Source organism: Mobula hypostoma, chromosome 1 (assembly GCF_963921235.1).
Source record: "Mobula hypostoma chromosome 1, sMobHyp1.1, whole genome shotgun sequence".
Classification (NCBI taxonomy): Eukaryota; Metazoa; Chordata; class Chondrichthyes; order Myliobatiformes; family Myliobatidae; genus Mobula; species Mobula hypostoma.
This window is the reverse complement of record NC_086097.1, coordinates 875,566-900,821: the sequence shown is the minus strand read 5'-3', so window position 1 is coordinate 900,821 and position 25,256 is coordinate 875,566.

Here is a 25,256-nt window from a genome sequence, read left to right as displayed (position 1 = left end):
GGGGTCAGTGAGAGGGTGAGGTTGATGAGGGTCAGTGAGGGGGTGAGGTTGATAGGGTCAGTGAGGGGGTGATGGGGTCAGTGAGGGGCTGATGGGGTCAGTGAGGAGGTGAGGTTGATAGGGTCAGTGAGAGGGTGAGGTTGATGAGGGTCAGTGAGGAGGTGAGGTTGATAGGGTCAGTGAGAGGGTGAGGTTGATGGGGTCAGTGAGGGAGTGAGGTTGATAGGGTCAGTAAGGGGGTGATGGGGTCAGTGAGGGGCTGATCGGGTCAGTGAGTTGGTGCGGTTGATACGGTCAGTGAGGGGGTGAGGTTGATGGGGTCAGCAAGGGGGTGATGGGGTCAGTGAGGGGGTGAGGTTGATGGGGGTCAGTGAGGTTGAGGTTAATGAGGGTCAGTGAGGGGGTGAGGTTGATGGGTCAGTGAGGGGGTGAGGTTGATGAGGGTCATTGAGGGGGTGAGGTTGATGGGGTCAGTGAGAGGGTGAGGTTGATGAGGGTCTGTTGAGGGGGTGAGGTTGATGAGGGTCAGTGAGGGGGTGAGTTTGATGGGGTCAGTGAGGGGGCGATGGGTTCAGTGAGGAAGTGAGTTTGATAGAGTCAGTGAGGGGGTGATGGGGTCAGTGAGGGGCTGATGGGGTCAGTGAGAGTGTGAGGTTGATGGGGTCAGTGAGGGGGTGAGGTTGATGGGGGTCTGTGAGGGTGAGGTTGATGAGGGTCAGTGAGGGGGTGAGGTTGATAGGGTCAGTGAGGGGGTGAGGTTGATGGGTCAGTGAGGAGCTGATGGGGTCAGTGAGAGTGTGAGGTTGATGGGGTCAGTGAGGGGGTGATGGGGTCAGTGAGGGGTGATAGGGTCAGTGAGGAGGTGAGGTTGATGGGGGTCAGGGAGGGAGTGAGGTTGATACGGTCAGTGAGGGTCTGATGGGGTTAGTGAGGGGGTGAGGTTGATAGGGTCAGTGAGGTGTTGATGGGGTCAGTGAGGGGCTGATGGGGTCAGTGAGGGGGTGAGGTTGATGGGGGTCAGTGAGGGTGAGGTTGATGAGGGTCAGTGAGCGGGTGAGGTTGATAGGGTCAGTGAGGGGATGAGGTTGATGAGGGTCAGTGAGGGGGTGAGGTTGATAGGGTCAGTGAGGGGGTGAGGTTGATGAGGGTCATTGAGGGGGTCAGGTTGATGGGGGCAGTGAGGGGGTGAGGTTGATGGGGTCAGTGAGGGCTGATGGGGTCAGTGAGACGGTGAGGTTGCTGAGGGTCAGTTGAGGGGGTGAGGTTGATGAGGGTCAGTGAGAGGGTGAGGTTGATGAGGGTCAGTGAGTGTTGAGGTTGATAGGGTCAGTGAGGGGGTGATGGGGTCAGTGAGGGGCTGATGGGGTCAGTGAGGGGGTGAGGTTGATGGGTCAGTGAGGGCCTGATGGGGTCAGTGAGGAGTTGAGGTTGATAGGGTCAGTGAGGGGGTGTGGTTGATGAGGTCATTGAGGGGGTGAGGTTGATGGGTCAGTGAGGGGGTGATGGGGTCAGTGAGAGGGTGAGGTTGATGAGGGTCAGTTGAGGGAGGTGAGGGGTTGATGGGGTCAGTGAGGGGGTGAGGTTGATGAGGGTCAGTGAGGGGGTGAGGTTGATAGGGTCAGTGAGGGGGTGAGGTTGATGAGGGTCATTGAGGGGGTGAGGTTGATGAGGGTCAGTGAGGGGGTGAGGTTGATGGGGTCAGTGAGGGGGTGATGGGGTCAGTGAGGGGCTGATGGGGTTAGTGAGAGTGTGAGGTTGATAGGGTCAGTGAGGGGGTGATGATGGGTCAGTGAGGAGGTGAGGTTCATGGGGGTCAGTGAGGGTGAGGTTGATGAGGGTCAGTGAGGAGGTTGATGGGTGAGAGGTTGATAGGGTCAGGTGATGGTGGGGTGAGGTTGATGTAGGGTCAGTGAGGGGGTGAGGTTGATGAGGGTCTGTGAGGGGGTGATGGGGTCAGTGAGGGGGTGAGGTTGATGGAGTCAGTGAGGGGGTGAGGTTGATGAGGGTCATTGAGGGGGTGAGGTTGATGGGGTCAGTGAGGGGGTGAGTTTGATAGGGTCAGTGAGAGGGTGAGGTTGATGAGGGTCAGTGAGGGGGTGAGGTTGATAGGGTCAGTGAAGGGGTGATGGGGTCAGTGAAGGGCTGATGGGGTCAGTGAGGGTTTGATGGGGTCAGTGAGGGGGTGAGGTTGATGAGGGTCAGTGAGGGGGTGAGGTTGATGGGGTCAGTGAGGGGCTGATGGGGTCAGTGAGGGGGTGTGGTTGACAGGGTCAGTGAGGGTCAGATGGGTTCAGTGAGGGGGTGATGGGCTCAGTGAGGGGCTGATGGGGTCAGTGAGGGGGTGAGGTTCATGGGGTCAGTGAGGGGCTGATGGGGTCAGTGAGGGGGTGAGGTTGATGGGGGTCAGTGAGGGTGAGGTTGATGAGGGTCAGTGAGGGGGTGAGGTTGATAGGGTCAGTGAGGGGGTGAGGTTGATGAGGGTCATTGAGGGGGTGAGGTTGATGGGGTCAGTGAGAGGGTGAGGTTGATGAGGGTCAGTTGAGGGGGTGAGGTTGATGAGGGTCAGTGAGGGGGTGAGGTTGATGGGGTCAATGAGGGGGTGATGGGGTCAGTGAGATGGTGAGTTTGATAGAGTCAGTGAGGGGGTGAGGTTGATGGGGTCAGTGAGGGGGTGTGGTTGATGGGGTCAGTGAGGGGGTAAGGTTGATGAGGGTCTGTGAGGGTGAGGTTGATGAGGGTCAGTGAGGGGGTGAGGTTGATAGGGTCAGTGAGGGGGTGAGGTTGATGGGTCAGTGAGGAGCTGATGGGGTCAGTGAGAGTGTGAGGTTGATGGGGTCAGTGAGGGGGTGATGGGGTCAGTGAGGGGGTGATAGGGTCAGTGAGGAGGTGAGGTTGATGGGGGTCAGTGAGGGGGTGAGGTTGATGAGGGTCAGTGAGGGGGTGATGGGGTTAGTGAGGGGGTGAGGTTGATAGGGTCAGTGAGGTGTTGATGGGGTCAGTGAGGGGCTGATGGGGTCAGTGAGGGGGTGAGGTTGATGGGGGTCAGTGAGGGGGTGAGGTTGATGAGGGTCAGTGAGGGGGTGAGGTTGATAGGGTCAGTGAGGGGATGAGGTTGATGAGGGTCAGTGAGGGGGTGAGGTTGATAGGGTCAGTGAGGGGGTGAGGTTGATGAGGGTCATTGAGGGGGTCAGGTTGATGGGGTCAGTGAGGGGGTGAGGTTGATGGGTCAGTGAGGGGCTGATGGGGTCAGTGAGACGGTGAGGTTGCTGAGGGTCAGTTGAGGGGGTGAGGTTGATGAGGGTCAGTGAGAGGGTGAGGTTGATGAGGGTCAGTGAGTGTTGAGGTTGATAGGTTCAGTGAGGGGGTGATGGGGTCAGTGAGGGGCTGATGGGGTCAGTGAGGGGGTGAGGTTGATGGGTCAGTGAGGGCCTGATGGGGTCAGTGAGGAGTTGAGGTTGATAGGGTCAGTGAGGGGGTGAGGTTGATGAGGTCATTGAGGGGGTGAGGTTGATGGGTCAGTGAGGGGGTGATGGGGTCAGTGAGAGGGTGAGGTTGATGAGGGTCAGTTGAGGGAGTGAGGTTGATGGGGGTCAGTGAGGGGCTGATGGGGTCAGTGAGAGTGTGAGGTTGATGGGGTCAGTGAGGGGTTGATGGGGTCAGTGAGGGGGTGAGGTTGATGAGGGTCAGTGAGGGGGTGAGGTTGATAGGGTCAGTGAGGGGGTGAGGTTGATGAGGGTCATTGAGGGGGTGAGGTTGATGAGGGTCAGTGAGGGGGTGAGGTTGATGGGGTCAGTGAGGGGGTGATGGGGTCAGTGAGGGGCTGATGGGGTTAGTGAGAGTGTGAGGTTGATAGGGTCAGTGAGGGGGTGATGGGGTCAGTGAGGAGGTGAGGTTCATGGGGGTCAGTGAGGGTGAGGTTGATGAGGGTCAGTGAGGAGGTGAGGTTGATGAGGGTCAGTGAGGGGGTGAGGTTGATGGGGTCAGTGAGGGGGTGTTGGGGTCAGTGAGGGGCTGATGGGGTTAGTGAGAGTGTGAGGTTGATAGGGTCAGTGAGGGGGTGATGGGGTCAGTGAGGAGGTGAGGTTCATGGGGGTCAGTGAGGGTGAGGTTGATGAGGGTCAGTGAGGAGGTGAGGTTGATAGGGTCAGTGAGGGGGTGAGGTTGATGTGTCAGTGAGGGGGTGAGGTTGATGAGGGTCATTGAGCGGCTGAGGTTGATGGGGTCAGTGCGGGGGTGAGTTTGAAAGGGTCAGTGAGAGGGTGAGGTTGATGAGGTCAGTGAGGAGGTGAGGTTGATAGGGTCAGTGAGGGGGTGATGGGTCAGTGAGATGGTGAGGTTGATGGGGGTCAGTGAGGGGGTGAGGTTGATGGGGTCAGTGAGGGGCTGATGGGGTCAGTGAGGGGGTGTGGTTGACAGGGTCAGTGAGGGTCAGATGGGTTCAGTGAGGGGGTGATGGGCTCAGTGAGGGGCTGATGGGGTCAGTGAGGGGGTGAGGTTCATGGGTCAGTGAGGGGCTGATGGGGTCAGTGAGGGGGTGATGGGGTCAGTGAGGGGGTGAGGTTGATGGGGGTCAGTGAGGGTGAGGTTGATGAGGGTCATTGAGGGGGTGAGGTTGATAGGGTCAGTGAGGGGGTTAGGTTGATGAGGGTCATTGAGGGGGTGAGGTTGATGGGGTCAGTGAGGGGGTGATGGGGTCAGTGAGAGGGTGAGGTTGATGAGGGTCTGTTGAGGGGGTGAGGTTGATGAGGGTCAGTGAGGGGGTGAGGTTGATGGGGTCAATGAGGGGGTGATGGGGTCAGTGAGATGGTGACGTTGATGAGGGTCAGTGAGGGGGTGAGGTTGATGGGGTCAGTGAGGGGGTGTGGTTGATGGGGTCAGTGAGGGGGTAAGGTTGATGAGGGTCTGTGAGGTGGTGATGGGGTCAGTGAGGGGGTGTGGTTGATGGAGTCAGTGAGGGGGTGAGGTTGATAGGGTCAGTGAGGGGGTGAGGTTGCTGAGGGTCAGTGAGGGGGTGAGGTTGATGGGGTCAGTGAGGGGGTGAGGTTGATGAGGGTCAGTGAGGGGGTGAGGTTGATTAGGTCACTGAGGGGGTGAGGTTGATGAGGGTCATTGAGGGGGTCAGGTTGATGGGGTCAGTGAGAGGGTGAGGTTGCTGAGGGTCAGTTGAGGGGGTGAGGTTGATGAGGGTCTGTGAGGGGGTGATGGTGTCAGTGAGGGGGTGAGGTTGATGGAGTCAGTTAGGGGGTGAGGTTGATGAGGGTCATTGAGGGGGTGAGGTTGATGGGGTCAATGAGGGGGTGATGGGGTCAGTGAGAGGGTGAGGTTGATGAGGGTCCGTGAGGGGTGAGGTTGATAGGGTCAGTGAGGGGGTGATGGGGTCAGTGAGGGGCTGATGGGGTCAGTGAGGAGGTGAGGTTGATAGGGTCAGTGAGAGGGTGAGGTTGATGAGGGTCAGTTGAGGTGGTGAGGTTGATGGGGTCAGTGAGGGGGTGATGGGGTCAGTGAGGGAGTGAGGTTGATAGGGTCAGTGAGGGGGTGATGGGGTCAGTGAGGGGCTGATCGGGTCAGTGAGTTGGTGCGGTTGATACGGTCAGTGAGGGGATGAGGTTGATGGGGTCAGCAAGGGGGTGATGGGGTCAGTGAGGGGGTGAGGTTGATGGGGGTCAGTGAGGTTGAGGTTAATGAGGGTCAGTGAGGGGGTGAGGTTGATGGGTCAGTGAGGGGGTGAGGTTGATGGGGTCAGTGAGAGGGTGAGGATGATGAGGGTCATTGAGGGGGTGAGGTTGATGAGGGTCAGTGAGGGGGTGAGTTTGATGGGGTCAGTGAGGGGGCGATGGTTTCAGTGAGGAAGTGAGTTTGATAGAGTCAGTGAGGGGGGTGATGGGGTCAGTGAGGGGCTGATGGGGTCAGTGAGAGTGTGAGGTTGATGGGGTCAGTGAGGGGGTGAGGTTGATGGGGGTCAGTGAGGGTGAGGTTGATGAGGGTCAGTGAGGGGGTGAGGTTGATAGGGTCAGTGAGGGGGTGAGGTTGATGGGTCAGTGAGGAGCTGATGGGGTCAGTGAGAGTGTGAGGTTGATGGGGTCAGTGAGGGGGTGATGGGTCAGTGAGGGGGTGATAGGGTCAGTGAGGAGGTGAGGTTGATGGGGGTCAGTGAGGGGGTGAGGTTGATGGGGTCAGTGAGGTGTTGATGGGGTCAGCGAGGGGCTGATGGGGTCAGTGAGGGGGTGAGGTTGATGGGGGTAAGTGAGCGGGTGAGGTTGATAGGGTCAGTGAGGTGATGAGGTTGATGAGGGTCAGTGAGGGGGTGAGGTTGATAGGGTCAGTGAGGGGATGAGGTTGATGAGGGTCAGTGAGGGGGTGAGGTTGATGAGGGTCATTGAGGGGGTCAGGTTGATGGGGTCAGTGAGGGGGTGAGGTTGATGGGGTCAGTGAGGGCTGATGGGGTCAGTGAGACGGTGAGGTTGCTGAGGGTCAGTTGAGGGGGTGAGGTTGATGAGGGTCTGTGAGGGGGTGATGGGGTCAGTGTGGGGGTGAGGTTGATGGAGTCAGTGAGGGGGTGAGGTTGATGAGGGTCATTGAGGGGGTGAGGTTTGATGGGTCAATGAGGGGGTGATGGGGTCAGTGAGAGTGTGAGGTTGATGAGGGTCAGTGAGGGGGTGAGGTTGATGGGGTCAGTGAGGGGCTGATGGGGTCAGTGAGGGGGTGAGGTTGATAGGGTCAGTGAGGGTCAGATGAGGTCAGTGAGGGGGTGATGGGGTCAGTGAGGGGGTGAGGTTGATGGGTCAGTGAGGGGCTGATGGGGTCAGTGAGAGTGTGAAGTTGATGGGGTCAGCGAGGGTGTGATGGGGTCAGTGAGGGGTGAGGTTGATTGGGGTCAGTGAGGGTGAGGTTAATGAGGGTTAGTGAGGGGGTGAGGTTGATGAGGGTCATTGAGGGGGTGAGGTTGATGGGGTCAGTGAGAGGGTGAGGTTGATGAGGGTCAGTTGAGGGTGTGAGGTTGATGAGGGTCATTGAGGGGGTGAGGTTGATGGGGTCAGTGAGGGGGTGATGGGGTCAGTGAGTGGGTGAGGTTGATGAGGGTCTGTTGAGGGGGTGAAGTTGATGGAGTCAGTGAGGGGGTGAGGTTGATGAGGGTCAGTGAGGGGTGAGGTTGATGGGGTCAGTGAGGGGGCGATGGGGTCAGTGAGGGCGTTAGGTTGATGGGGGTCAGTGAGGGTGAGGTTGATGAGGGTCAGTGAGGGGGTGAGGTTGATAGGGTCAGTGAGGGGGTGAGGTTGATGGGTCAGTGAGGAGCTGATGGGGTCAGTGAGAGTGTGAGGTTGATATGGTCAGTGAGGGGGTGATGGGGTCAGTGAGGGGGTGATAGGGTCAGTGAGGAGGTGAGGTTGATGGGGGTCAGTAAGGGGGTGAGGTTGATAGGGTCAGTGAGGGGGTGAGGTTGATGGGGTCAGTGAGGGGGTGAGGTTGATAGGGTCAGTGAGGGGGTGATAGGGTCAGTGAGGAGGTGAGTTTGATGGGGGTCAGTGAGGGGGTGTAGGTTGATGGGGTCAGTGAGGGGCTGATGGGGTCAGTGAGGGGGTGAGGTTGATAGGGTCAGTGAGGGTCAGATGGGGTCAGTGAGGGTGTGATGGGGTCAGTGAGGGGGTGAGGTTGATGGAGTCAGTGAGGGGGTGATGTTGATGAGGGTCAGTGAGAGGGTGAGGTTGATGAGGGTCAGTGAGTGTTGAGGTTGATAGGGTCAGTGAGGGGGTGATGGGGTCAGTGAGAGGCTGATGGGGTCAGTGAGGGGGTGAGGTTGATGGGTCAGTGAGGGGCTGATGGGGTCAGTGAGAGTGTGAGGTTGATGGGGTCAGTGAGGGGGTGATGGGGTCAGTGAGGGGGTGATGGGGTCAGTGAGAGTGTGAGGTTGATTAGGGTCATTGAGGGGGTGAGGTTGATGGGGTCAGTGAGGGAGTGAGGTTGATGGGGTCAGTGAGGGGGTGATGGGGTCAGTGAGTGGGTGAGGTTGATGGGGGTCAGTGAGGGGGTGAGGTTGATGGGTCAGTGAGGGGGTGATGGGGTCAGTGAGGGGGTGAGGTTGATGGAGTCAGTGAGGGGGTGAGGTTGATGGGGTCAGTGAGGGGGCGATGGGGTCAGTGAGGGCGTTAGGTTGATGGGGGTCAGTGAGGGTGAGGTTGATGAGGGTCAGTGAGGGGGTGAGGTTGATAGGGTCAGTGAGGGGGTGAGGTTGATGGGTCAGTGAGGAGCTGATGGGGTCAGTGAGAGTGTGAGGTTGATGGGGTCAGTGAGGGGGTGATGGGGTCAGTGAGGGGGTGAGGTTCATGGGGGTCAGTGAGGGTGAGGTTGATGAGGGTCAGTGAGGAGGTGAGGTTGATAGGGTCAGTGAGGGGGTGAGGTTGATGGGTCAGTGAGGGGGTGAGGTTGATGAGGGTCATTGAGGGGGTGAGGTTGATGGGGTCAGTGAGGGGGTGAGGTTGATAGGGTCAGTGAGAGGGTGAAGTTGATGGAGTCAGTGAGGAGGTGAGGTTGATAGGGTCAGTGAGGGGGTGATAGGGTCAGTGAGGAGGTGAGGTTGATGGGGGTCAGTGAGGGTGTGTAGGTTGATGGGGTCAGTGAGGGGCTGATGGGGTCAGTGAGGGGGTGAGGTTGATAGGGTCAGTGAGGGTCAGATGGGGTCAGTGAGGGGGTGATGGGGTCAGTGAGGGGCTGATGGGGTCAGTGAGAGTGTGAGGTTGATGGGTCAGTGAGGGGGTGATGGGGTCAGTGAGTGGGTGAGGTTGATGGGGGTCAGTGAGGGTGAGGTTGATGAGGGTCAGTGAGGGGGTGAGGTTGATATGGTCAGTGAGGGGGGTGAGGTTGATGAGTGTCTGTGAGGGGGTGATGGGGTCAGTGAGGGGGTGAGGTTGATGGGTCAGTGAGGAGGTGAGGTTGATGAGGGTCATTGAGGGGGTGAGGTTGATGGGGTCAGTGAGGGGGTGAGGTTGATAGGGTCAGTGAGAGGGTGAAGTTGATGGAGTCAGTGAGGAGGTGAGGTTGATAGGGTCAGTGAGGGGGTGATAGGGTCAGTGAGGAGGTGAGGTTGATGGGGGTCAGTGAGGGTGTGTAGGTTGATGGGGTCAGTGAGGGGCTGATGGGGTCAGTGAGGGGGTGAGGTTGATAGGGTCAGTGAGGGTCAGATGGGGTCAGTGAGGGGGTGATGGGGTCAGTGAGGGGCTGATGGGGTCAGTGAGAGTGTGAGGTTGATGGGTCAGTGAGGGGGTGATGGGGTCAGTGAGTGGGTGAGGTTGATGGGGGTCAGTGAGGGTGAGGTTGATGAGGGTCAGTGAAGGGGTGAGGTTGATAGGGTCAGTGAGGGGGTGAGGTTGATGGGTCAATGAGGGTGTGAGGTTGATGAGGTCATTGAGGGGGTGAGGTTGATGGGGTCAGTGAGGGGGTGATGGGGTCAGTGAGTGGGTGAGGTTGATGAGGGTCTGTTGAGGGGGTGAGGTTGATGAGTGTCTGTCAGGGGGTGAGGTTGATGGAGTCAGTGAGAGGGTGAGATTGATGAGGGTCAGTGAGGGGGTGAGGTTGATGGGGTCAGTGAGAGGGTGATGGGGTCAGTGAGGGTTGAGGTTCATGGGGGTCAGTGAGGGTGAGGTTGATGAGGGCTAGTGAGGAGATGAGGTTGATAGGGTCAGTGAGAGGGTGATGGGGTCAGTGAGGGGGTGAGGTTTATGGGGGTCAGTGAGGGTGAGGTTGATGAGGGCTAGTGAGGAGATGAGGTTGATAGGGTCAGTGAGGGGTTGAGGTTGATGGGTCAGTGAGGGGGCGATGGGGTCAGTGAGGGGGTTAGGTTGATAGGGTCAGTGAAGGGCTGATGGGGTCAGTGAGGAGGTGAGGTTGATAGGGTCAGTGAGAGGGTGAGGTTGATGGGGTCAGTGAGGAGTTGAGATTGATAGGGTCAGGGAAGGGGTGATAGGGTCAGTGAGGAGCTGAGGTTGATGGGGGTCAGTGACGGGGTGAGGTTGATGGGGTCATTGAGGGGCTGATGGGGTCAGTGAGGGTCAGATGGGGTCAGTGAGGGGGTGATGGGGTCAGTGAGGGTCTGATGGGATCAGTGAGGGGGTGAGGTTGATGGGTCAGTGAGGGACTGATGAGGTCAGTGAGAGTGTAAGTTTGATGGGGTCAGTGAGGGTCTGATGGGGTTAGTGAGGGGGTGAGGTTGATAGGGTCAGTGAGGTGTTGATGGGGTCAGTGAGGGGCTGATGGGGTCAGTGAGGGGGTGAGGTTGATTGGGGTCAGTGAGGGTGAGGTTGATGAGGGTCAGTGAGGGGGTGAGGTTGATAGGGTCAGTGAGGGGATGAGGTTGATGAGGGTCAGTGAGGGGGTGAGGTTGATAGGGTCATTGAGGGGGTCAGGTTGATGGGGTCAGTGAGGGGGTGACGTTGATGGGGTCAGTGAGGAGTGATGGGGTCAGTGAGACGGTGAGGTTGCTGAGGGTCAGTTGAGGGGGTGAGGTTGATGGAGTCAGTGAGGGGGTGAGGTTGATGAGGGTCATTGAGGGGGTGAGGTTGATGAGGGTCAGTGAGGGGGTGAGGTTGATAGGGTCAGTGAGTGGGTGATGGGGTCAGTGAGGGGCTGATGGGGTCAGTGAGGGGGTGAAGTTGATGGGGTCAGTGAGGGGCTGATGGTGTCAGTGAGGGGGTGAGGTTGATGGGTCAGTGAGGATGTGAGGTTGATAGGGTCAGTGAGGGGCTGATGGGGTCAGTGAGAGTGTGAGGTTGATAGGGTCAGTGAGGGGGTGATGGGGTCAGTGAGGGGGTGAGGTTCATGGGGGTCAGTGAGGGTGAGGTTGATGAGGGTCAGTGAGGAGGTGAGGTTGATAGGGTCAATGAGGGGGTGATGTTGATGGGTCAGTGAGGGGGTGAGGTTGATAGGGTCAGTGAGAGGGTGAAGTTGATGGAGTCAGTGAGGAGGTGAGGTTGATAGGGTCAGTGAGGGGGTGATAGGGTCAGTGAGGAGGTGAGGTTGATGGGGTCAGTGAGGGGCTGATGGGGTCAGTGAGGGGGTGAGGTTGATGGGGGTCAGTGAGGGGGTGAGGTTGATGGGGTCAGTGAGGGGCTGATGGGGTCAGTGAGGGGGTGAGGTTGATAGGGTCAGTGAGGGTCAGAGTGGGTCAGTGAGGGGGTGATGGGGTCAGTGAGGGGCTGATGGGGTCAGTGAAGGGGTGAGGTCGATGGGTCAGTGAGGGGCTGATGGGGTCAGTGAGGGTGAGGTTGATGAGGGTCAGTGAGGGGGTGAGGTTGATAGGGTCAGTGAGGGGGTGAGGTTGATGGGTCAGTGAGGGTGTGAGGTCGATGAGGGTCATTGAGGGGGTGAGGTTGATGGGGTCAGTGAGGGGGTGATGGGGTCAGTGAGTGGGTGAGGTTGATGAGGGTCTGTTGAGGGGGTGAGGTTGATGAGGGTCTGTGAGGGGGTGAGGTTGATGGAGTCAGTGAGGGGGTGAGGTTGATGAGGGTCAGTGAGGGGGTGAGGTTGATGAGGGTCTGTGAGGGGGTGATGGGGTCAGTGAGGGGGTGAGGTTGATGGAGTCAGTGAGGGGGCGATGGGGTCAGTGAGGGGGTGAGGTTGATGGGGTCATTGAGGGGGCGATGGGTTCAGTGAGGGGGTGAGGTTGATGGGGTCAGTGAGGGGGCGATGGGGTCAGTGAGGGGGTGAGGTTGATGGAGTCAGTGAGAGGGTGAGATTGATAAGGGTCAGTGAGGAGGTGAGATTGATAGGGTCAGTGAGGGGGTGATAGGGTCAGTGAGGAGCTGATGTTGATGGGGGTCAGTGACGGGGTGAGGTTGATGGGGTCAGTGAGGGGCTGATGGGGTCAGTGAGGGTCAGATGGGGTCAGTGAGGGGGTGATGGGGTCAGTGAGGGTCTGATGGGATCAGTGAGGGGGTGAGGTTGATGGGTCAGTGAGGGACTGATGAGGTCAGTGAGAGTGTAAGTTTGATGGGGTCAGTGAGGGTCTGATGGGGTCAGTGAGGGGGTGATGGGGTCAGTGAGGGGGTGATAGGGTCAGTGAGGAGGTGAGGTTGATGGGGGTCAGTGAGGGGGTGAGGTTGATGGGGTCAGTGAGGGTCTGATGGGGTTAGTGTGGGGGTGAGGTTGATAGGGTCAGTGAGGTGTTGATGGGGTCAGTGAGTGGCTGATGGGGTCAGTGAGGGGGTGAGGTTGATGGGTCTGTGAGGGTCTGATGGGGTTAGTGAGGGGGTGAGGTTGATAGGGTCAGTGAGGTGTTGATGGGGTCAGTGAGTGGCTGATGGGGTCAGTGAGGGGGTGAGGTTGATGGGTCTGTGAGGGTCTGATGGGGTTAGTGAGGGGGTGAGGTTGATAGGGTCAGTGAGGTGTTGATGGGGTCAGTGAGTGGCTGATGGGGTCAGTGAGGGGGTGAGGTTGATGGGTCTGTGAGGGGGTGATGGGGTCAGTGAGTGGGTGAGGTTGATGGGGGTCAGTGAGGGTGAGGTTGATGAGGGTCAGTGAGGGGGTGAGGTTGATAGGGTCAGTGAGGGGGTGAGGTTGATTGGTCAGTGAGGGTGTGAGGTTGATGAGGGTCATTGAGGGGGTGAGGTTGATGGGGTCAGTGAGGGGGTGAGGTTGATGGGGTCAGTGAGGGGGTGATGGGGTCAGTGAGTGGGTGAGGTTGATGAGGGTCTGTTGAGGGGGTGAGGTTGATGAGGGTCTGTGAGGGGGTGAGGTTGATGGAGTCAGTGAGGGGGTCAGGTTGATGAGGGTCAGTGAGGGGGTGAGGTTGATGGGGTCAGTGAGTGGGTGATGGGGTCAGTGAGTGGGTGAGGTTGATGAGGGTCTGTTGAGGGGGTGAGGTTGATGAGGGTCTGTGAGGGGGTGAGGTTGAAGGAGTCAGTGAGTGGGTGAGGTTGATGAGGGTTAGTGAGGGGGTGAGGTTGATGGGGTCAGTGAGGGGGCGATGGGGTCAGTGAGGGCGTTAGCTTGATGGGGGACAGTGAGAGGGTGAGATTGATGAGGGTCAGTGAGGGGGTGAGGTTGATAGGGTCAGTGAGAGGGTGATGGGGTCAGTGAGGGGGTGAGGTTCATGGGGGTCAGTGAGGGTGAGGTTGATGAGGGTTAGTGAGGAGGTGAGGTTGATAGGGTCAGTGAGGGGTTGAGGTTGATGGGTCAGTGAGGGGGTGAGGTTGATGAGGGTCATTGAGGGGGTGAGACTGATGGGGTCAGCGAGGGGGTGAGGTTGATGAGGGTCTGTGAGGGGGTGATGGGGTCAGTGAGGGGGTGAGGTTGATGGAGTCAGTGAGGGGGTGAGGTTGATGAGGGTCATTGAGGGGGTGAGGTTGATGGGGTCAGTGAGGGGGCGATGGGGTCAGTGAGGGGGTTAGGTTGATGGGGGACAGTGAGAGGGTGAGATTGATGAGGGTCAGTGAGGAGATGAGATTGATAGGGTCAGTGAGGGGGTGAGATTGATGAGGGTCAGTGAGGAGGTGAGATTGATAGGGTCAGTGAGGGGGTGATAGGGTCAGTGAGGAGCTGATGTTGATGGGGGTCAGTGACGGGGTGAGGTTGATGGGGTCAGTGAGGGGCTGATGGGGTCAGTGAGGGTCAGATGGGGTCAGTGAGGGGGTGATGGGGTCAGTGAGGGTCTGATGGGATCAGTGAGGGGGTGAGGTTGATGGGTCAGTGAGGGACTGATGAGGTCAGTGAGAGTGTAAGTTTGATGGGGTCAGTGAGGGTCTGATGGGGTCAGTGAGGGGGTGATGGGGTCAGTGAGGGGGTGATAGGGTCAGTGAGGAGGTGAGGTTGATGGGGGTCAGTGAGGGGGTGAGGTTGATGGGGTCAGTGAGGGTCTGATGGGGTTAGTGAGGGGGTGAGGTTGATAGGGTCAGTGAGGTGTTGATGGGGTCAGTGAGTGGCTGATGGGGTCAGTGAGGGGGTGAGGTTGATGGGTCTGTGAGGGTCTGATGGGGTTAGTGAGGGGGTGAGGTTGATAGGGTCAGTGAGGTGTTGATGGGGTCAGTGAGTGGCTGATGGGGTCAGTGAGGGGGTGAGGTTGATGGGTCTGTGAGGGTCTGATGGGGTTAGTGAGGGGTTGAGGTTGATAGGGTCAGTGAGGTGTTGATGGGGTCAGTGAGTGGCTGATGGGGTCAGTGAGGGGGTGAGGTTGATGGGTCTGTGAGGGGGTGATGGGGTCAGTGAGTGGGTGAGGTTGATGGGGGTCAGTGAGGGTGAGGTTGATGAGGGTCAGTGAGGGGGTGAGGTTGATAGGGTCAGTGAGGGGGTGAGGTTGATTGGTCAGTGAGGGTGTGAGGTTGATGAGGGTCATTGAGGGGGTGAGGTTGATGGGGTCAGTGTGGGGGTGAGGTTGATGGGGTCAGTGAGGGGGTGATGGGGTCAGTGAGTGGGTGAGGTTGATGAGGGTCTGTTGAGGGGGTGAGGTTGATGAGGGTCTGTGAGGGGGTGAGGTTGATGGAGTCAGTGAGGGGGTCAGGTTGATGAGGGTCAGTGAGGGGGTGAGGTTGATGGGGTCAGTGAGGGGGTGAGGTTGATGAGGGTCAGTGAGGGGGTGAGGTTGATGAGGGTCAGTTGAGGGGGTGAGGTTGATGAGGGTCAGTGAGGGGGTGAGGTTGAAGGAGTCAGTGAGTGGGTGAGGTTGATGAGGGTTAGTGAGGGGGTGAGGTTGATGGGGTCAGTGAGGGGCTGATGGGGTCAGTGAGGAGGTGAGGTTGATGGGGTCAGTGAGAGGGTGAGATTGATGGGGTCAGTGAGGGGGTGATGGGGTCAGTGAGGGGGTGATGGGGTCAGTGAGGGGGTGAGGTTCATGGGGGTCAGTGAGGGTGAGGTTGATGAGGGTTAGTGAGGAGGTGAGGTTGATAGGGTCAGTGAGGGGTTGAGGTTGATGGGTCAGTGAGGGGGTGAGGTTGATGAGGGTCATTGAGGGGGTGAGACTGATGGGGTCAGCGAGGGGGTGAGGTTGATGAGGGTCTGTGAGGTGGTGATGGGGTCAGTGAGGGGGTGAGGTTGATGGAGTCAGTGAGGGGGTGAGGTTGATGAGGGTCATTGAGGGGGTGAGGTTGATGGGGTCAGTGAGGGGGCGATGGGGTCAGTGAGGGGGTTAGGTTGATGGGGGACAGTGAGAGGGTGAGATTGATGAGGGTCAGTGAGGAGGTGAGATTGATAGGGTCAGTGAGGGGGTGAGATTGATGAGGGTCAGTGAGGAGGTGAGATTGATGGGGTCAGTGAGGGGGTGATAGGGTCAGTGAGAAGCTGAGGTTGATGGGGGTCAGTGACGGGGTGAGGTTGATGGGGTCAGTGAGGGGCTGATGGGGTCAGTGAGGGTCAGATGGGGTCAGTGAGGGGGTGATGGGGTCAGTGACGGTCTGATGGGATCAGTGAGGGGGTGAGGTTGATGGGGTCAGTGAGGGACTGATGAGGTCAGTGAGAGTGTAAGTTTGATGGGGTCAGTGAGGGTCTGATGGGGTCAGTGAGGGGGTGATGGGGTCAGTGAGGGGGTGATAGGGTCAGTGAGGAGGTGAGGTTGATGGGGTCAGTGAGGGTCTGATGGGGTTAGTGAGGGGGTGAGGTTGATAGGGTCAGTGAGGTGTTGATGGGGTCAGTGAGGGGCTGATGGGGTCAGTGAGAGTGTGAGGTTGATGGGATCAGTGAGGGGGTGATGGGGTCAGTGAGTAGGTGAGGTTGATGGGGGTCAGTGAGGGTGAGGTTGATGAGGGTCAGTGAGGGGGTGAGGTTGATAGGGTCAGTGAGGGGGTGAGGTTGATGGGTCAGTGAGGGTGAGGTTGATGAGGGTCATTGAGGGGGTGAGGTTGATGGGGTCAGTGAGGGGGTGATGGGGTCAGGGAGTGGGTGAGGTTGATGAGGGTCTGTTGAGGGGGTGAGGTTGATGAGGGTCAGTGAGGGGGTGAGGTTGATGGAGTCAGTGAGGGGGTGAGGTTGATGAGGGTCAGTGAGGGGGTGAGGTTGATGGGGTCAGTGAGGAGGCGATGGGGTCAGTGAGGGCGTTAGGTTGATGGGGGACAGTGAGAGGGTGAGATTGATAGGGTCAGTGATGGGCTGATGGGGTCAGTGAGGAGGTGAGGTTGATGGGGTCAGTGAGAGGGTGATGGGGTCAGTGAGGGGGTGATGGGGTCAGTGAGGGGAGGTTGATGAGGGTTAGTGAGGAGGTGAGGTTGATAGGGTCAGTGAGGGGGTGAGGTTGATGGGGGTCTGTGAGGGTGAGGTTGATGAGGGTCAGTGAGGAGGTGAGGTTGATAGGGTCAGTGAGGGGGTGAGGTTGACGAGGGTCATTGAGGGGGTGAGGTTGATAGGGTCAGTGATGGGCTGATGGGGTCAGTGAGGAGGTGAGGTTGATAGGGTCAGTGAGAGGGTGATGGGGTCAGTGAGGGGGTGAGGTTGATGAGGGTCATTGAGGGGGTGAGACTGATAGGGTCAGTGAGGGGGTGAGGTTGATGGAGTCAGTGAGGGGGTGAGGTTGATGAGGGTCATTGAGGGGGTGAGGTTGATGAGGGTCAGTGAGGGGGTGAGGTTGATGGGGTCAGTGAGGGGGCGATGGGGTCAGTGAGGGGGTTAGGTTGATGGGGGACAGTGAGAGGGTGAGATTGATGATGGTCAGTGAGGAGGTGAGATTGATAGGGTCAGTGAGGGGGTGATAGGGTCAGTGAGGAGCTGAGGTTGATGGGGGTCAGTGACGGGGTGAGGTTGATGGGGTCAGTGAGGGGCTGATGGGGTCAGTGAGGGTCAGATGGGGTCAGTGAGGGGGTGATGGGGTCAGTGACGGTCTGATGGGATCAGTGAGGGGGTGAGGTTGATGGGTCAGTGAGGGACTGATGAGGTCAGTGAGAGTGTAAGTTTGATGGGGTCAGTGAGGGTCTGATGGGGTCAGTGAGGGGGTGATGGGGTCAGTGAGGGGGTGATAGGGTCAGTGAGGAGGTGAGGTTGATGGGGGTCAGTGAGGAGGTGAGGTTGATGGGGTCAGTGAGGGTCTGATGGGGTTAGTGAGGGGGTGAGGTTGATAGGGTCAGTGAGGTGTTGATGGGGTCAGTGAGGGGCTGATGGGGTCAGTGAGGGGGTGAGGTTGATGGGGTCAGTGAGGGGGTGATGGGGTCAGTGAGTAGGTGAGGTTGATGGGGGTCAGTGAGGGTGAGGTTGATGAGGGTCAGTGAGGGGGTGAGGTTGATAGGGTCAGTGAGGGGGTGAGGTTGATGGGTCAGTGAGGGTGTGAGGTTGATGAGGGTCATTGAGGGGGTGAGGTTGATGGGGTCAGTGAGGGGGTGATGGGGTCAGGGAGTGGGTGAGGTTGATGAGGGTCTGTTGAGGGGGTGAGGTTGATGAGGGTCTGTGAGGGGGTGAGGTTGATGGAGTCAGTGAGGGGGTGAGGTTGATGAGGGTCAGTGAGGGGGTGAGGTTGATGGGGCCAGTGAGGGGGCGATGGGGTCAGTGAGGGCATTAGGTTGATGGGGGACAGTGAGAGGGTGAGATTGATGAGGGTCAGTGAGGGGGTGAGGTTGATAGGGTCAGTGATGGGCTGATGGGGTCAGTGAGGAGGTGAGGTTGATAGGGTCAGTGAGAGGGTGATGGGGTCAGTGAGGGGGTGAGGTTCATGGGGGTCAGTGAGGGTGAGGTTGATGAGGGTTAGTGAGGAGGTGAGGTTGATAGGGTCAGTGAGGGGGTGAGGTTGATGGGGTCAGTGAGGGTGAGGTTGATGAGGGTCAGTGAGGGGTTGAGGTTGATGGGTCAGTGAGGGGGTGAGGTTGATGAGGGTCATTGAGGGGGTGAGGTTGATAGGGTCAGTGATGGGCTGATGGGGTCAGTGATGGGCTGATGGGGTCAGTGAGGAGGTGAGGTTGATAGGGTCAGTGAGGGGGTGAGGTTGATGAGGGTCATTGAGGGGGTGAGACTGATAGGGTCAGTGAGGGGGTGGGTTGATGGAGTCAGTGAGGGGGTGAGGTTGATGAGGGTCATTGAGGGGGTGAGGTTGATGAGGGTCAGTGAGGGGGTGAGGTTGATGGGGTCAGTGAGGGGGCGATGGGGTCAGTGAGGGGGTTAGGTTGATGGGGGACAGTGAGAGGGTGAGATTGATGATGGTCAGTGAGGAGGTGAGATTGATAGGGTCAGTGAGGGGGTGATAGGGTCAGTGAGGAGCTGAGGTTGATGGGGGTCAGTGACGGGGTGAGGTTGATGGGGTCAGTGAGGGGCTGATGGGGTCAGTGAGGGTCAGATGGGGTCAGTGAGGGGGTGATGGGGTCAGTGACGGTCTGATGGGATCAGTGAGGGGGTGAGGTTGATGGGTCAGTGAGGGACTGATGAGGTCAGTGAGAGTGTAAGTTTGATGGGGTCAGTGAGGGTCTGATGGGGTCAGTGAGGGGGTGATGGGGTCAGTGAGGGGGTGATAGGGTCAGTGAGGAGGTGAGGTTGATGGGGGTCAGTGAGGAGGTGAGGTTGATGGGGTCAGTGAGGGTCTGATGGGGTTAGTGAGGGGGTGAGGTTGATAGGGTCAGTGAGGTGTTGATGGGGTCAGTGAGGGGCTGATGGGGTCAGTGAGAGTGTGAGGTTGATGGGGTCAGTGAGGGGGTGATGGGGTCAGTGAGTGGGTGAGGTTGATGGGGGTCAGTGAGGGTGAGGTTGATGAGGGTCAGTGAGGGGGTGAGGTTGATAGGGTCAGTGAGGGGGTGAGGTTGATGGGTCAGTGAGGGTGTGAGGTTGATGAGGGTCATTGAGGGGGTGAGGTTGATGGGGTCAGTGAGGGGGTGATGGGGTCAGGGAGTGGGTGAGGTTGATGAGGGTCTGTTGAGGGGGTGAGGTTGATGAGGGTCTGTGAGGGGGTGAGGTTGATGGAGTCAGTGAGGGGGTGAGGTTGATGAGGGTCAGTGAGGGGGTGAGGTTGATGGGGCCAGTTGGGGTCAGTGAGGGCATTAGGTTGATGGGGGACAGTGAGAGGGTGAGATTGATGAGGGTCAGTGAGGGGGTGAGGTTGATAGGGTCAGTGATGGGCTGATGGGGTCAGTGAGGAGGTGAGGTTGATAGGGTCAGTGAGAGGGTGATGGGGTCAGTGAGGGGGTGAGGTTCATGGGGGTCAGTGAGGGTGAGGTTGATGAGGGTTAGTGAGGAGGTGAGGTTGATAGGGTCAGTGAGGGGGTGAGGTTGATGGGGTCAGTGAGGGTGAGGTTGATGAGGGTCAGTGAGGGGTTGAGGTTGATGGGTCAGTGAGGGGGTGAGGTTGATGAGGGTCATTGAGGGGGTGAGGTTGATAGGGTCAGTGATGGGCTGATGGGGTCAGTGAGGAGGTGAGGTTGATAGGGTCAGTGAGAGGGTGATGGGGTCAGTGAGGGGGTGAGGTTCATGGGGGTCAGTGAGGGTGAGGTTGATGAGGGTTAGTGAGGAGGTGAGGTTGATAGGGTTAGTGAGGGGGTGAGGTTGATGGGGTCAGTGAGGGTGAGGTTGATGAGGGTCAGTGAGGGGTTGAGGTTGATGGGTCAGTGAGGGGGTGAGGTTGATGAGGGTCATTGAGGGGGTGAGATTGATGGGGTCAGCGAGGGGGTGAGGTTGATGAGGGTCAGTGAGGGGGTGAGGTTGATGGGGTCAGTGAGGGGGTGATGGGGTCAGTGAGGAGGTGAGGTTGATGGGGTCAGTGAGGGGGTGAGGTTGATGGGGTCAGTGAGGGGGTGATGGGGTCAGTGAGTGGGTGATGGGGTCAGTGAGTGGGTGAGGTTGATGAGGGTCTGTTGAGGGGGTGAGGTTGATGAGGGTCAGTGAGGGGGTGAGGTTGATGGGGTCAGTGAGGGGGCGATGGCGTCAGTGAGGGCGTTAGGTTGATGGGGGACAGTGAGAGGGTGAGATTGATGAGGGTCAGTGAGGAGGTGAGGTTGATAGGGTCAGTGAGGGGGTGAGGTTGATGGGGTCAGTGAGGGTGAGGTTGATGAGGGTCAGTGAGGGGTTGAGGTTGATGGGTCAGTGAGGGGGTGAGGTTGATGAGGGTCATTGAGGGGGTGAGATTGATGGGGTCAGCGAGGGGGTGAGGTTGATGAGGGTCAGTGAGGGGATGAGGTTGATGGGGTCAGTGAGGGGGTGATGGGGTCAGTGAGGAGGTGAGGTTGATGGGGTCAGTGAGGGGGTGAGGTTGATGGGGTCAGTGAGGGGGTGATGGGGTCAGTGAGTGGGTGATGGGGTCAGTGAGTGGGTGAGGTTGATGAGGGTCTGTTGAGGGGGTGAGGTTGATGAGGGTCAGTGAGGGGGTGAGGTTGATGGGGTCAGTGAGGGGGCGATGGCGTCAGTGAGGGCGTTAGGTTGATGGGGGACAGTGAGAGGGTGAGATTGATGAGGGTCAGTGAGGAGGTGAGGTTGATGAGGGTCAGTGAGGGGGTGATGGGGTCAGTGAGGGGGTGAGGTTCATGGGGGTCAGTGAGGTTGAGGTTGATGAGGGTTAGTGAGGAGGTGAGGTTGATAGGGTCAGTGAGGGGTTGAGGTTGATGGGGTCAGCGAGGGGGTGAGGTTGATGAGGGTCTGTGAGGGGGTGATGGGGTCAGTGAGGGGGTGAGGTTGATGAGGGTCAGTGAGGGGATGAGGTTGATGGGGTCAGTGAGGGGGCGATGGGGTCAGTGAGGGGGTTAGGTTGATGGGGGACAGTGAGAGGGTGAGATTGATGAGGGTCAGTGAGGGGGTGAGGTTGATAGGGTCAGTGAGGGGGTGATGGGGTCAGTGAGGGTGTGAGGTTGATCGGTCAGTGAGGGGGTGATGGGGTCAGTGAGGGGGTGAGATTGATGGGGTCAGTGAGGGGGTGATAGGGTCAGTGAGGAGCTGAGGTTGATGGGGGTCAGTGACGGGGTGAGGTTGATGGGGTCAGTGAGGGGCTGATGGGGTCAGTGAGGGGGTGATGGGGTCAGTGAGGGTCTGATGGGATCAGTGAGGGGGTGAGGTTGATGGGTCAGTGAGGGACTGATGAGGTCAGTGAGAGTGTAAGTTTGATGGGTTCAGTGAGAGGGTGAGGTTGATGAGGGTCAGTGAGGGGTGATGCGGTCAGTGAGGCGGTGTGGTTGATGGAGTCAGTGAGAGGTGAGGTTTATGAGGGTCAATGAGGGGGTGAGGTTGATGGGGTCAGTGAGGGGGTGCGGTTGATGGGGGTCAGTGTGAGGGTGAGGCTGATGAGGGTCAGTGAGGGGGTGAGGTTGATAGGTCAGTGAGGGGGTGATGGGGTCAGTGAGGGGCTGATGGTGTCAGTGAGGGGGTGAGGTTGATGGGTCAGTGAGGGGGTGAGGTTGATGGGTCAGTGAGGGGGTGATGGGGTCAGTGAGAGGGTGAGGTTGATGAGGGTCAGTGAGGGGGTGATGGGGTCAGTGAGGGGGTGAGGTTGATGAGGGTCAGTGAGGGGGTCAGGGTGATGAGGGTCAGTGAGGGGGTGAGGTTGATGAGGGTCAGTGAGGGGGTGATGGGGTCAGTGAGGGGGTGAGGTTGATGAGGGTCAGTGAGAGGATGACGGTGATGACGATCAGTGAGGGGGTTAAGTTGATGGGGGTCAGTGAGGGGGTGAGGTTGATGGGGTCAGTGAGGGGGTTAGGTTGATGGAGTCAGTGAGAGGGTGTGGGGATGGGGAGTGATGGTGGTCAGCAGGGTTGGGGGGTAGTGGTTGGTGTCAGGGTGGGGAGTAATGGGGGTTGGTAGGGTTGGTGGGGAGTGATGGAGGATCTCCAGGGGGAATGACATTTCGTACCTGAGGGTGTGTCTCAGATTGGATCAGAGTTGTTGGGAAGGCATCATGACCTGCTCTCTGTAGTTTGTAAAATACAAGGAGACAAGTTCTAACAAATCACTTTATTCAAAGTCAGAGAAACTGAGCAGCTTCACCATTGCCTCATTGCCAAAGGGTTTCATTATTTCCACCTCATCTCAAGGTCTTACACTGGATGTTGTCATCTTTGGATGGAAACCAGTGCCTCTGGAATCTCTGTAGCCTCTGGAATACTGTTCCATGTGGGTCAGAGTGAGAAAGCCACGATATTGGTGTCAACCATGACCTGCTGCCTTTCAGGGTCAAACACACTCCTGCTAATTTTGTTCTGCTGCTTAAGAGAAATAGGGATTATATGCCAGTATATCTCGTGTGAGTAGTAGGCAAGAGGATTATTAGGGATAGGATTTATGAGTATTTGGAAAACCATGGCCTGATTATGAACTATGTGGCTCATGAACTGATTATGGTTCTGTGTGGGACAAATCGTGTTTTACTAGTTTGATGAATTGGTTACTGGACTGTGCCCAACACATCCACAGGTACACCCCTCCTCATCATCGCTGGTATTTACTGGAGACGCTGTCTAAAGAAGGCTATCTCATCATCAAAGACACCCTCCATTCGGGCTGTGCCATCTTCTCACTACTATTGTTGGGCAGGAAGTTTAGAAGCCTGAATTCCCACACCACCAGGTTCAAGAACAGTTAATTCTTTCAACCACTCTGTTCTTGAACTAACTGGTACCATGGTGACCTTTTGTACTTTTATAGTGACCATTTTGATAATTTTGGATCAAAATGCATTTTATGTTTTTTCTTCCACCTTCTCCAATGGGATCCCACAACCAGGCATTCCTTACCCTCCCCTGCACTTTCTGCTTTCTGCAGTGATCATTCCCTATGCGACTCCCTTGTCCATTCGTCCCTCCCCACTGATCTTCCTCTTGGCACTTATCCTTGCAAGCAGAACAAGTGCTACATCTGCCCCACACCTCCTCCCTCACTACCATTCAGGCCCCAAACAGTCTTTTCAGGTGAGGCAACACTTCACCTGTGAGTTTGTTGGGGTCATATACCGTGTGCAGTGTTCCCGGTGTGGCCTCCTGTATATCATGGAGACCCTACATTGATTGGGAGACCGCTTCACAGAGCATCTATGCTCTGTCTGCCAAAACAAGTGGGATCTCCCAGTGGCCACCTATTTTAATTCCACTTCCCATTCCCATTCTGATATGTCCATCCATGGGGTCCTCCACTGAGGCCACACTTAGGTTGGAGAACAACACCTTATATTCCATTTGGGTAGCCTCCAACCTGATGGCATAAACATCAATTTCTCAGACTTCCAGTAATGACTCCCCACCCCTGCTCTCCTTCACCATCCCCCATCCCTATTTCCCCTCTCTCACCTTATCTCCTAGCCTGTCCACCACCTCCCTCCAGCACTCCCCACCCTTTTTCTTTCTTCCATGGCCTCCGATCAACTTCCCTGCTCTTTACTTCATCCCTCTCCCTTCTGGTTTCACCTATCATCTCACCTTTTAAATCTACTCCTCAGCAATTTTTCTCCAGTCCTGCTGAAGGGTCTCAGCCCAAAACGTCGACTGTACTTTTTTCCATAGATGCTCCTGGCCTGCTGAGTTCCTCCAGCATTTTGTGTGTGTTGCTTGGATTTCCAGCATCTGCAGATTTTCTCTTGTTTGTGTTATATTGTCCTAGTTCTGTGTTTTTTTCTTGTAAAAATGTATATGTTTGTGCTTGTTTTATGAATACTCGCCTTTATTCCTTGGAATATAGAAGATTGACAGGAGATTTAATAGAGGTATACAAAATTATGAAGGGTATAGATAAGGTAAATGCAAGCAGGGTTTTTCCACTGAGGTTGGGTGGGACTACAACCAGAGGTCATGGCTTAAGGGTGAAAGGTGAAAAGTTTAAGGGGAACATGAGAGGAAATTTCTTCACTCAGAGAGTCCTGAGAGTGTGGAATGAGCTGCCAGCACAAATGGTGCAGGCAAGCTTGATTTCAATGTTTAAGAGAAGTTTGGGTGGTGGGGTATGGAGGGCTATGATCCCAGTGCAGGTCGACGGGGGTAGGCAGTTTAGATGGGCTGAAGGATCTATTTCCGGGCTGTAATTTTCTAGGACTCTATGACTCTACTGCATATCTGATGTTTTGTGCATGTGAGGCTGTTGATGGTGAGTTTGTGTTGCATCTGTGCATACAAGGTCTTGTGATCTTGTAAACATGACAATAAACTCAACATTGTATCATTTCTTGATGCATGCATTACTAACTGACAATAAAAGAGGACTGCATGTCCTCATAATCATAATCATAACTTTGGCTTTGATTTTAATGGTTTTTCATGGAGGTGCTTAATGAAGCTGGAGCTCTGGATATTGTCCACATGCATCTTAGTAAAGTGTTGACTCATCCTTCATGGAAGACTCTTGCCGAAGATTAAGATGCATGCAATCCAAGGTGAATTGGCCATCCGGATTCAGAACTGGCTTGCCCATAGAAGATGGAAGGTAGACTTATTTGAGTTGGGGGTCTGTGATTACTGGTGTTCTACAGGGATCTGTGCTGGGACCTCTGCTGTTTGTAATGTACATAAATGACCTGGATGAAAATGTAGATGGGTGGGTTTGTAAATTTGCAGATGATGTGTGGATATCGTTTCCCAAAGGGGTATAGATCAGTAATGAGTTATAGGTCAGTATAGATAGATGGAGAAATGGTAGATCAGGTTTAATCTGGACAAGTCTGAGGTATTGTACTTTGGGAGAACTAATGTACAGGGACAAGATCCTTAACAGTGTTGATAAGCAGAGAAATCACGGGGTCCACATTCATAGATCGCTGAAAGCCACTACACAGCTTTGTAGGGTGATTAAGAAGGCAGGTGACAGGCTCACCTTTATTAGTAGAGGCACTGAGTTCAAAAGTCAGGAAGTTATGTTGCAGTTTTATAAAACTCTAGTAAGGTTGCATCTGGAGTGTTGTATACTGTCCTGGAAGGATGTTGAGGCTTTGCAGAGGGTGAAGACGAGGTTTACTAGTATGCTACCTGGATTAGAGGGTGTGTGTTATAAGAGAGGTCGGACGCACTTGGGTTGTTTTCCCTGGAGTGGCAGAGTCTGAGGGGGATCCGATCATAGTTTATTATGAGGGCATAGAGTAGACATATAGTATACTTAGCCCAAGATTGAAATATCTCATATTAGAGCCATGCATTTAAGGCAAGAGGGGTTAATTTGAAAGGAGATATTCAGGACCAGTTTTGTTAGAGTGGTGGGTGCCTGGGAAGGGATGGTGGAGGAGGCAGATACATTAGAGATATTTCAGAGGCTCACACACAGGCACATGGATGAGCAGAGAATGGAGGGGTATGGACATTGTGCAGGCAGAAGGTGTTAGTTGTCATCAGCAACACACACAAAATGCTAGAGGAATTCAACAGGTTAGACAGCCTCTATGGAGGAGAATAAACGGTGGGCGTTTTGGGCCGAGACCC